The sequence below is a fragment of the Sylvia atricapilla genome, chromosome Z (genome assembly GCF_009819655.1).
Source record: "Sylvia atricapilla isolate bSylAtr1 chromosome Z, bSylAtr1.pri, whole genome shotgun sequence".
NCBI classification, from domain to species: domain Eukaryota; kingdom Metazoa; phylum Chordata; class Aves; order Passeriformes; family Sylviidae; genus Sylvia; species Sylvia atricapilla.
In genome coordinates, this window is record NC_089174.1 from 22,574,658 (window position 1) to 22,586,350 (window position 11,693).

Here is an 11,693-nt window from a genome sequence, read left to right on the forward strand (position 1 = left end):
GGACATCTACAATACCATATTTACAGAGTGCCTTTGCAGAACAGAACTGAGCATTTGCCAATACATATACACACAAAAAATTTAACAGAAATTGATATCAAGACTAGATTTTCTTCAGAAGTGGCCTTCTGCTGTAGAGCTTTTGCATTGATAAAGTAGAAATGCCAGTACAATTACAAAGGGCCTCTTGACTACTCATAATTCCAAGTTTTTTTTCACATTAAAAACTATGCCAGGACAGATACCTCTGTTGTTATTCAAGTCCAGGACTGAAAGAAAAAATATTACATTATTATATTATAGAAATATCTTAATGAAAAATCTCAGCTTTTTTAATATTTTGATTACCTCTTCATTAAATTTGCATTTTCACTGCCACTTCAAACATATCTTCTTTGGTTCTGTTCCCTGTTTTGTTGTTCTGTTTGTATTTCATTCAATTGTATATGAAAGGGTTGATTTAATCAAGCACATGAGATTTGCTTTTCATTACTTTAACACAGCAATATCAGTGACAGAGTAATGCCTTTTCAGTAGGAATGTATTCTGAATACCAGTTTATCTGATCAAGACAATTTTTTTTCCTAGCATCACTATTTCCCTTCAGTTCAGATCTTGTTTAATACCACAGTATGTGCTCCTCTGTATTCTACAGATATAAAGCTGTTACAATGCAAATTGAGAAGCTATTTGTACAATTGAAACAGAAGCATGAACTTTGCATAAAATATACTGGAAGAGATTTTACCTTAAAAAGTCACCTCATAAATATTTGTATTGGAGTAGTAATTTTTGTGTTACAGATTTTCTTTGTATCCTTAATTTGTTTAATACATAACCTAGGGAAGATCCAGTAAGGAAAGGAGAATTGTGCATCTGTGTGCATATATATTGAGAGAGAGACATAAATGGAAAACGAGGTGTTTGTAATTGCATTTCAGAATTAGTGACAACAGCAGCAGCAGTTTATTTGATTCATCAAGGGGTGAATGGGTGTTTATCTCTAGCCACTGCAGATTGTCTTGTCACATGCAATTTCATTTGTAATCATACAAAAAAGAGTGGATTAATAATGATTTTCTGTGGGCATTTCGCAGCCACTCTCTCATATTCTCTTTTAACAAAGAAGGGCCTTAAGGTGTAACATCAGCCCTACAAGCCATGCCAAAAGAGATGGTACTGGAGCTACCAGTGTGAAATTGAAGGTGATCCTTCAGCTCTGAGTGTGGCTTAGCAGGATACTGTGTGCTCTTGCGCTCCAAGACCACTCACAGCCTCCATTCACTGGATGGTCCAGGCAACCACCCACAAGGGCCAGAGAGTGAAGAATAGGAGAAGGAGGAATGGAGATAGTGAAAGAATGGAGATAGTGGACTCTCCCAGCTATTCACAATTAAATGCTTGAACATAGCCTCAGGTGTTCTCCAAGTGGGACTCTTGAATTTGTCACTGAGCAAGCTGCATTTCTTTAAGAAGAAATCTATGCAACAGTGGGAGAAACATGTCGAAAAATCAACTTTATGTTCCTTGTATTTGTGGTTAATGCTTAGTTTTGCACCATACATAGCTTAGTATAAATAGCAGGGATTACTGTAGCCTTGTGTTATCTCCCTGCATCTGTGACTAATAAGTCTTGTGCCATCTGATGCGTCCCTGTTTACTTATATCAGTGATTAATATGTATCAGATGATACCTTAGATTTGAGAACAGGGAGAGCCTGTGTGTCAGAGCCAATAATGATAAGAGAAGTACATTATGACCTGATCACATATTTGAGATACTCTCAAGGAGAAAAGATTCATCAGAAGGTCTGGAACAATATCCAAATAATTCCATGGACAGACGGAGCGGGGAATCCTGACTGTTCCAGTGTGATCGCAGCCAGTCACAGGCATCTGGGGCTGTAAGAACTGAGCAAAGCAACAGCCTGAGGAGATTCTCCTTCCTGGCTCAACTGAAGGTGTCACTGAAGGCATTTCTTGTACTCTCTGGACAGTGTATAATAAAATAAAACACAGTTTTCTTCTTGGATGTCTGAAATCCTGAAAATCCTGCATTTACAGTGTTGCAGGTTTGTTATCCACATAAAACACACAGTCAAGCTGTCTTTGCATTTCTTCCCTGATTCCATCTGCGGGAGCTTTGTTCTATTACCACGTAGATTGAAAGTAAACTCCTTGGGCAGGGACTAGTGAGGGTAAAGCCAGGTATTCCTTCAGTTGGTTAGGGTTTTTAATTTGTTTTTCCCAGTTTGCTGTTATGTTATGCACTGGAGGTTCAGATCACAGCAAGAGTAAAGGGTAAGACAGGTAAAAAAGCTGAAATTTGTAATGCCTAACAGAGGTTCAGTGTAGTTTGGGGAGTCTTCTTATTAACCAGCAATGCAAACATCACTGTCTCAACTGGTTGTTGTTGTTGTTGTTGTTGTTGTATTTTTCTGGGCATTCTTAGTAGAAGCTGGAAAAAAGGTGATGCTACAGAACAGTCTCCTGCAGTGTAAGCACACCCACCACTCAAATTACAGAATGCAGAAAGCTGATTTCATCTGTTTTGTAAATTGCGCACTGTCACTGCCTGGCATGCTTCAGTCTGGAAAAGAAATGACAGAGTAAAGAAAATAAGACAGGAAGGTTCTACACAGCCCTGAAAGTGACAGAGTGAATGGAGATTTGTTGTTCCCTGCCCCTTTGAAAAAGGATTTGTAGAGATTTCCCAAAGCGCTCTTTAAACATTTTATGATTAATATGTGAAATACCTCGTCATCTGTTGTGAATGCACTTTTCTCCAGCTAAATCTGTAGGAGGAAAATCCATCAACTGTTGTTAACTACAGTGACTACTCTGTAGGCTCAGAGAGTTCACTTGAGCTTAGGAGGGCTGTCAGGGGAAGATCATTATATGTTTCTTTAACTTGCCTTGCTCTGGATCTTCTGCCTTAGACTCACTTTTGGGGAGTGGAGACTGCAGGTGGGGCTCATAAGCCCCTTGGTTTGACTCAGAACAGAAATATTTATCATCTCTCCTCTTCATGCCTGTTTCAGAAATATTTGCCCGACTTTTTTTCAAATCAATCTCTGTTTTGAGCTACTGAAATTATGATGACAGTCATATAATGGAATCTTTCCACCCACCCTCCTTCTCTCCACCAAAAACTCCCCAAAACCATGAAAATCATCTGCAATCTCTACCAATCAGTTTCTGGAAAACGCTGGCATGACAGGCATGTCCCTGAGGGAAGCCCTTCATCTTCCTCACTTTCTGCAAAACTCATTCTGTTCTGCAGGTATCATGTGCAAAGTAATTGATGACAGCCAACCACTCTTTGCCTTTACATCAAATAAAGGATTTTATTTTGCAGACAACAGACAGACCAATATTCTGAGAAGGCTGAATATGTTTTATGGTTCCTTTAGAGACATTTTCCAACACATTGATAGAATTACTTAAACTAGAACACAAACAGAAAACAAATGTCACACTGCTGAGGGCTGTCCTCTGAATTTTTAAGCTGAGATGGAACTCAGTGAATGAGGCTGGTGGTTCAGAGAAGGAAGACATGTCAGTGTCTTTGAAATATCTTCACAAAAGTCATCACACCTGATAAGAATGATATTTTTACTTTTCAGTGATGGCTTTCTTTGTGAAAAAAAAGAATTAAACTGGATAATTTGGAAATGTGGTTAGAGATGAAGGCTTCCATGTTGGGCAGCATGTGAGTGTGAATAATATTGCTACTACTGAATTATGGTTACTCTATTAGATTGGAATCTGGAAGATATTAGGTGTTTCTAAAGTTATCAACAGATGTTAATCACAGATCAGGGAAACTTTGTTCCTCTGTTAATAAGTACGACACTTCAGCCACCTTTGATGCATGTGAGGATTTCAACACCTCCAGCACAGGCTTGTTATTTTCTGCTATAAAGCTAATTCTGTGCAGTCTGTGGCCAACACTGTTCCACAGCTGCCATAGGGTGACATGAAACCACTACGCTAACAATCTCCCATATCTCAGTTCCCATCAGAGGAGAAACACCACAAACCAAAATCACCCAGAGAATCATATGGCCACATTGATACACAGATATATACATTATGCATATACACATCCCATATGCATGTATATATATATACACACCCACACACCCACACCCACACACACCCACACCCACACCCACATTTTTATATATATATATATATATATATATAGGCACCTGCACTTTGTGCTGAACAGCTGTAGCATACTTGGGCAGCAGCCTTGTCTGTGTGCTTTTGCTCCTAGGTTCTACTCTTGACCCCATGAGCTTTCTTTGCTAATGATACTGATGTTATTTGATGTTATTTGATGTTATTTATTAATGAGGCATTTCTGCTCTCTAAAAATACATCTGTTTCCCTTGCCAGCTTTGGGAAGCCTGAAGTGTGCTCCTATTTGCTGGCCTCCTGCTGCTCCAGTGTCTTTGTATGGAGACCAATTCCTGCTGCTGCTAGGCCTGCTGACCTGATGGTGATGGTTTATTTTTATCACAGAGAAACTGTGAATTCTGTTCTAAAGCCTTCATTAGGACCTGTTGTATCTCCTCATTTCCCCTGTTGAGCATTAAATCCATCCTTGTAAAGCTGCTTCTGACAGCCATATTGTTCCCCCTAAGTGGTCTCTTTCCATTTCTGATGAGTTCCTGCTACCATGAGGATATTTCTCCTCAAATTAACGAGATCGTGGCTCCTTAGCTGAGTCCCCTTCTCTGTCCTGCATGGTGGCATGACCATTGTGCAAGCATGGTGTGTTGGGTCACATCGGAGTGCTGAGTATAGAAATAAATACACTCAACAGTGTCTACACTTGTATTCAAAATTATTTTTTAGGTAAATTAATAATTCCTCTCTGTTTGGCTTCCAAGACTCTCCTTTAATGGTTCTATTTTCGAACCTCTCCTTTGATAAATTCACCATCCCAATCATATTCCTTCATAAATTATTACTCCATAACTCACCTATTAGTTCTTCTCTTTGGTCTGGAAAAGAGATTGAATTGCTAATTACCTTCTATTGTAGCACTGGAAAGTATTTCCTCACCAATATCAATCTTTCCACGGGTAGGGAAGAAGGTAATGATACAATTACAATCTCGCCTAATATTTTGATATCAATATACCTGTTTACTTCTTTCAGGTATCGCATTTGCTCTGAGGGAACTCATCATGTCATGTTATTGAACCACTTCTGCACTTACCAAGACTGTGGCCCCCAAATCAGTCAGTATTTATGTCTCCAGCTGCTTGCACCAGTGATAGGAAATGTCCTCTAAAAGTGCTGGGGCGCAAAGTTAACTTCCATAGGGCATCTGAGAGGGCCTTTCTCTTCCTGTGCTTCTTGCCTTTCTCCTTATCTACCATTTGGAAATTTTTACAGGATTATTTTTATTTCCCTTGGATGGGGTGTAACACTGTGAGAGGGTGAGTGGCAAAGCTGTGCTTCACAGGAAACTTGTTCCTCAGTTTGCTTCACTTCACTGCATCTCCCAGGACAGCCGACACAGTAATATCTGGCTGAAAAGGCTCCTAAAACAACAGAAACAACAACAACCCAGAACAAGACACCACAACAACATGCAAAAAACCAAAATACACTAAAAACAAAAAAACAAATCTTAGAAAACCTGAGGTTATCATAGCAAAAAAAAAAAGCTAAAATCATTGGAAATTAGGAATTACTCAGTTTTGCAGTCCTGCTGACATATAGTTGTAAAAGATCTTTTTCCGTCTCTCTGTGTTTGCACATTTGTTTAACAAAATCTTTCTCCTGAGAATGTTAACTACAGAGTTCCAAGGAAATAAGAGATTGTTAAGTTTTTGTTCCCTAGCAATTAAAAAAAAAAGAGAAACAGTAAATCCATAGAAATGCTTGATGTAAAATGTAAATATAAACCTAAGAGAGTGCTGCCAAAAATCCGAGGAAACAAAAACACATATTCTATTAAAAAGCCAAGAATTATTTTACAAAAAAACCCCAATATGTTTCAGGAGAGAGCATGAGTACAACTGCTCCGAATTATATGCTTTCAAGCTCAGTGCTGCACAGAATTATATGCTTTCAAGCTCACCTAAAACAGTGTTTTAAGAACATATATAAATAAAAAAAGAAAGAAGATCCCCCAAACTACAAACCACTACTAGTTCAGCTGAGAACCTCAGAAAATTGTGTGTAGCTTTATGACAGAAGATCTGAGTGTCTTTCTGAGTCTCTATTCACAACCGGGAAAGATGAACTTTAAAATGTATTTTTTAACAAGAGAAACAGTATTCTAACTGATTTAATCTGTTAAACTCACACTAGTACATGTTTAATTTATAAAAATTGAGAATTTTTTTAGTTGCTGCTTAAAATTAATAAGCCTATCTCTATAAATGGAAAGCACTCTGTGTTGTTTTTTTACTTTAGAAACACAAGAGACACTTGACAGCGCCTTTTTAACTCAGACCTCCTATATATATATTTATAATTCCTTTGATATCTCTTTCATAATCCCTTTGATATAATCCCATAATCCCTTTAATCATATATATATATATATATATATATATATATAAAATCCCTTTGAGCTCTATATAATCCCTTTGAAACTTGTTCAGGAGAAATTAAATAGTAAGTGTTTGTCTCCTTCAAAACTAAACCTTCTCTGTACAGATAGAAGAGTATTTAAAAAAAATAGCACCTACAGTTGTTTTTGGGGTTGAAAAGAGGTAGCTGTGGACATTTGTCACAAATTTCTTAAAATAGGTTAAATTTCCATTGTAAATATTTGTTCTACACAACAATTTTCACACTCCATGAAGGCAGTGAAAGGAGAAGAATCAGGACTCTGTAGAACATTACTCCCTTTGTTTGCTTTCAAGAAAGCAGTCGTCCTTGCCATTGTTGACTGATACATATTACAAGAGAGTTTTTGCAAGTGGAGCTCAAAACTGTTCAGAAAATTTTATCTGTATCCCACAGCTTTTGTGTTTGAAAAGAGTAATTTAAAAGGTGTAGAATTGTATCAAGAAATTTGCTTCACTTCCATAATTGACAACTCTATTTTAGCTGAAGTGTCTATTTGCCTTTTCCTATTGATAGCTTTTTATGTTGTTCAGGCAGCAATCTCCAAGCACAGAGCTGCTTTGCTGCTCCTTCCACAGTAAAAAATTTACCACCTTTTCTTCCTGTTGTTTTTCTCTGTATAACCAAAACAAAATATAGATCAAACTGTGAAGAACTCAGAGGTTGCAAAGGTCTGTCCTTCATTTTCATCTTGTGTGCTCATAAATTTTTATGCCAAATCAGGAAAACAAGTGCTGCAGTATGTAGCAATTTCTTATCTTGAGTTCCATAATTCAGTTGAAGTACGACAGTTATATCCTATGTACTTGGTATTCACCTGGGCTTAATCTATGCATGGTTGCTGAAGAGAGGGGTTAAAAATTTCAGCTGCATGAAGCTTTTCTGGCAACCCTCACCCTGCAATAGAGAAAGACTTGCAAGCAGCTGCTGATGAATAGAATATATCCCAGTTAACAGATTGAAAATATACATGTGAATAAAAAAAACTCACCTAAAATGTGGTGAATAAAATGCTTTACCAAATAAAATATGATTAATGGAATAAAATAGTCCCCCTTTTTTAATTGGAACAACAACAAATTTTTTTACCTCTGTTCTGATACCCACTATTGGGTTTTGTATTTGGAAGTTTTGCTTAAAAGTGGTGAAGCTGAAGCTGATAATGGTCACATTTCTCATATTTCTGCCAGTTTCGTGTCTTTCTATCTTTTAGTGAAGGGAAATACAACTAATGCCCTTTCCATGTGCTGGTAGATATGTTCAGAAAGCCCCTCAGGATAGTAAGCTTAAGAAGGGAAAAAAGCAGCCCATACCCAGCTGGATTCTAAACATGGTGTTGCTTAAAATGGGTATAAAACTCCTAAGCCAAGACATAAAGCATCATCATTACTATGATTTGTATTTAGGACTTTAGCCTTCCAGGAGATTGACCTAGAACCTCTCCCTTCTTTCTCTTTGCTCTTGTTTCCATTAGGGAAAACTACAGAACCTCTGGCACTTCCACCTATTTAAATTTGGTATATTCAAAGCATTGTTTTGAGATGAATATTAGAAACTCATGCAAGCATTTCAGTTTGCCCAACATTTTGAGCAGAACCAACATCCAACCTTCCACCCTGCAAACTCTGCACTTGAACAGCTCTCTTCAGCCATAAAGCCCCAGTGCAACTCTGGCTTCACTATCCAAGACTAAACTCCAGTTAGTGATTTCTGCCCCAAATACCATGTTGGACTCAACATCTTCCACAAGAGACAATGTAGAACATTAAAAGACTATTATGTAGAATATTGAATATGTGTTTATTTAGTAGCAGATTAATTAAACAGGACAACCTGTAGATAGAGACTACTAACTATGATGAGTTATGGTCTGTTTAATGGAAAATCATTGCCGTGCAATTAGCAGTATGTTTGAAAAGCTGTTGTCCTGGCAAGATAAATCAGTTTGACAGTGCCACAATTCCTAATCTTGGGGTAATGGTAGATACAGTATTTTCTTTTCCCTATTAGGGAAGTACCAGAAAAGAAAATGGAGACTCAGAGTTTGTGTTTGTAGAGTAATTATTTCCTGCATTGCTTGGCTAGGAAATCACAGGCATGAGGTCACTGATTATGTTATTCTGTCAAGAAATTATAGAATAAACTCCCTATGGATTTTTTTTCTAGTATTTATGCAGGAGTAGCTTTTAGGTGAATTAAAATCTCATTTTTGGTTCAAACATGCAACTTCTTCTGTCTGGAAAATAAAAAGTAAAATAAATCACAGACTAAAACTTAGAAGTAGAATTAAATTCTTCCTTGAGCTACACAGCTTATCGCTTTCCAGGAACAGCGCAATGACACTGTCTCTTTGTGTAAAATGTCTTTTGAAGCGAAGTTTGCATTTCTTTTGCAGATGTATTACTTGCTGGAATACATTTCTTCCACTCAAACAGAAAAGTCCTTTCTATTGTTGTGTGAATTGCAGTTTATCAGGAGATGGAGGCAATGACTTTAAACTGGGAGAGGGCACGTTTAGATTAGATACCAAGAAGAAATTGTTCCTTGTGAGGGTGGTGGGGCCCTGGCAAAGGCTGCCTGAAGAAGCTGTGATTGTATCATCCCTGGAAATGTTCAAGGCCAGATTGGATGGAGCTTGAAACAACCTGTCTGGTGGAAGGTGTCTGGGTTCTTGTTTTTTACTCTGGTTTTAAGCTGCTGACCATGTGTTCATTCAGTGAACCCAAGGCATGGATATCTCATGTTGAGGGTTCAGGTGGGGTACTTCAAAGGGCTTTTAAAAACTTTTAAAATACTGGGGTATTCTAATAGATTAATTTTTTGCCTAATTTGTGAAGAGAGAAGTGGGAAAAACCCCCAGAAACATTAACTTCTATTTCCTCAATTCAATATATGGCATTTCTTTGAGAAAAAAAATTATGATTTCTGTAGAAACCTTATGAAGGGATCAAAATAAGCATGACTCTGTGTTAAAGGTGCATATTTCCCTATCTTAGTGAGGGATAAGATTATAGCAGAAATGGAATGACCTCTCTGCTTGTGTAAATGCTTGGTATATTTTGTCACAATTTTTGCTTCCAGATAACCACATGTATTTTTATAAATTAAGCTCAATGTGCATGGGCATGTACAATGCTCATTCTCTAAAACTGTGATGCGTGTCAGAGCTGGCCCCTCTGATCCCAACTTCATTCTCTGTCAAGGTATCCTCATCTATGAACACAGACAGTTTAGTCTACACAGAACAACTACTTGTTTCCATTATAAACCCAGTAATAATTAAACCAAATCGAGTTCACAGTCACCTAACTGCTTGATAACTGCTGTCTCAGCTAAAAAAGCTGAAACAGCTCAGGTTTATCAGCTGAAACATGGCCACAGGTGTCCTGAGACACTGCTTGCCAAAATTCATGTTTACTGGACTGTATTTTTGTATGCAATTTTGCATGCACAACCGGACAGTGGAAATAGCTCAATCTGGCAAGACAGCCACCTCCTTTATGAGTCCTGGGTCAGAACAAAGGAGAAAAGAATTTTGTGAGAAACCTCTTCCTTCAGTTTACTTAGATCTGCCTCTTTTTTTCTTAATTTTCTTTTCTTTTTTCCTTTCTCTTTTTTGTTTTGTTTGTTTGTTTGATTTTGTTTGTTTGAGGAGGAGAAAATAGTGTTCTTCTCATCTAGAATAAGTGTCAATTCACATGACATTAATTAGTTTGCTTGCCTACTGTGAAGTTTAGTGAAGTTACAGACAAACATTACACAATAACACTTGTTTATTTCTAAATGAAGGGGAGCGGAAATGGGTCCCTACTCAGGGAGGTAATACAAATTCCTTCTGACTCCCATCAGCTACCCAGGTGCCACTTCAGAATAGGTATGAGGCCATGGATCAAGAGGGTCAGCCAGATGACGTAGAAGAAAATTATCTGCCCAGTGAGCATTACACTTCATCTGTTAGACAGATCACCACCTCTGACATTAAAAAGAAAAGAAGTAATCATGGGTGACTCCCTTCTGAGGGGGAATAAAGGGCCCCATATGTTGACTGGACCCATCCCACTGTTAAGATAGGGTTAATAATTTCTGTGGCCACAAAGCTCGGAATAGAACCTCAGCTTTACTGCAACCAGGATGTTGCTTCCACTGTTCCAACCAAATCAAGTATAACTTTGCCTGGGTAATCGTTGGGGGGGGGGGGGGGGGGGGGGGGGGGGGGGGGGGGGGGGGGGGGGGGGGGGGGGGGGGGGGTTGGGTGGATGCAGGAAGAAAGATTGGAACGATTTGTACTTGGAAATAAATCTATACTCTATCCTTTACTAGGTCGGGTGAAACTGTATACCTAATCATCATAAGATAGATGATATAATTGTAATGATTGTTGGTAGCTGAACGTGATTATTATCTCAAACTAGAATCATAAGAATCACAAGGGAAGATACTTACCAAAATTCATGCTTGGGTGAATACAATAGAACAGTGGAGGTTAATGATTAACACAGAGCTGTGTAATGGAGGGATATAATATTGGGGCTTTCTTGGACCCTCGTCAGAGTTGGATTTGGCCTTGTACCCCGACTCCCAGAGCTCTAATAAAGCACCTCATAATTATTTCCATGATTATGTGTTTTCCTCGCTAACACCACAGTGAGGTCTGCTGCCTCCCTGGGGCCCAGGTATGGGATATTACCGAGACACTCCCTAAACTAATTCAGCACTCTGATTATTACCCACTGCTGATACTCTAGGCTGGCAGTGTTGAGATTGAAAAGAGAGGTGTCAGGGCAATTAAAAGAGACTTTAGGGTACTGGGTCAAGTAGTTGATAGGGCAGGAGCACAGGTAGTGTCCTGCTGAGTTTCTTTGGTGGCACAGAAAAATGATGAAAGGAATAGGAGAGCCCACATTATCAACAAGTGGCTCAAGGGTTGGTGTTATCAGGAGAATTTTGGGTTCTTTGATCATGGGGCAAATTTATGGCACTTGACCAGCTGGAACTTGATGGGCTCCATCTCTCTGTTAAGGGCAGAAGGTTATCAGCTTATGAACTGGCAGAACTCATTGAGAGGGCTTTAAATTAGGTTTGAAGAGGGAAGG

General features: G+C 38.5%; 1 long non-coding RNA gene across 1 annotated transcript in view; it reads left to right on the forward strand.

The window, feature by feature from the left end:
• LOC136373730 (uncharacterized) overlaps window positions 1–10,871 on the forward strand; it is a 326,604-nt gene extending 315,733 nt beyond the window's left edge. Inside the window, exon 2 of the long non-coding RNA XR_010745711.1 lies at window positions 10,763–10,871. This is a non-coding gene — a long non-coding RNA (uncharacterized lncRNA). The remainder of the gene's footprint in view (window positions 1–10,762) is intronic.
• The last annotated feature ends 822 nt before the right edge of the window (window positions 10,872–11,693 follow it).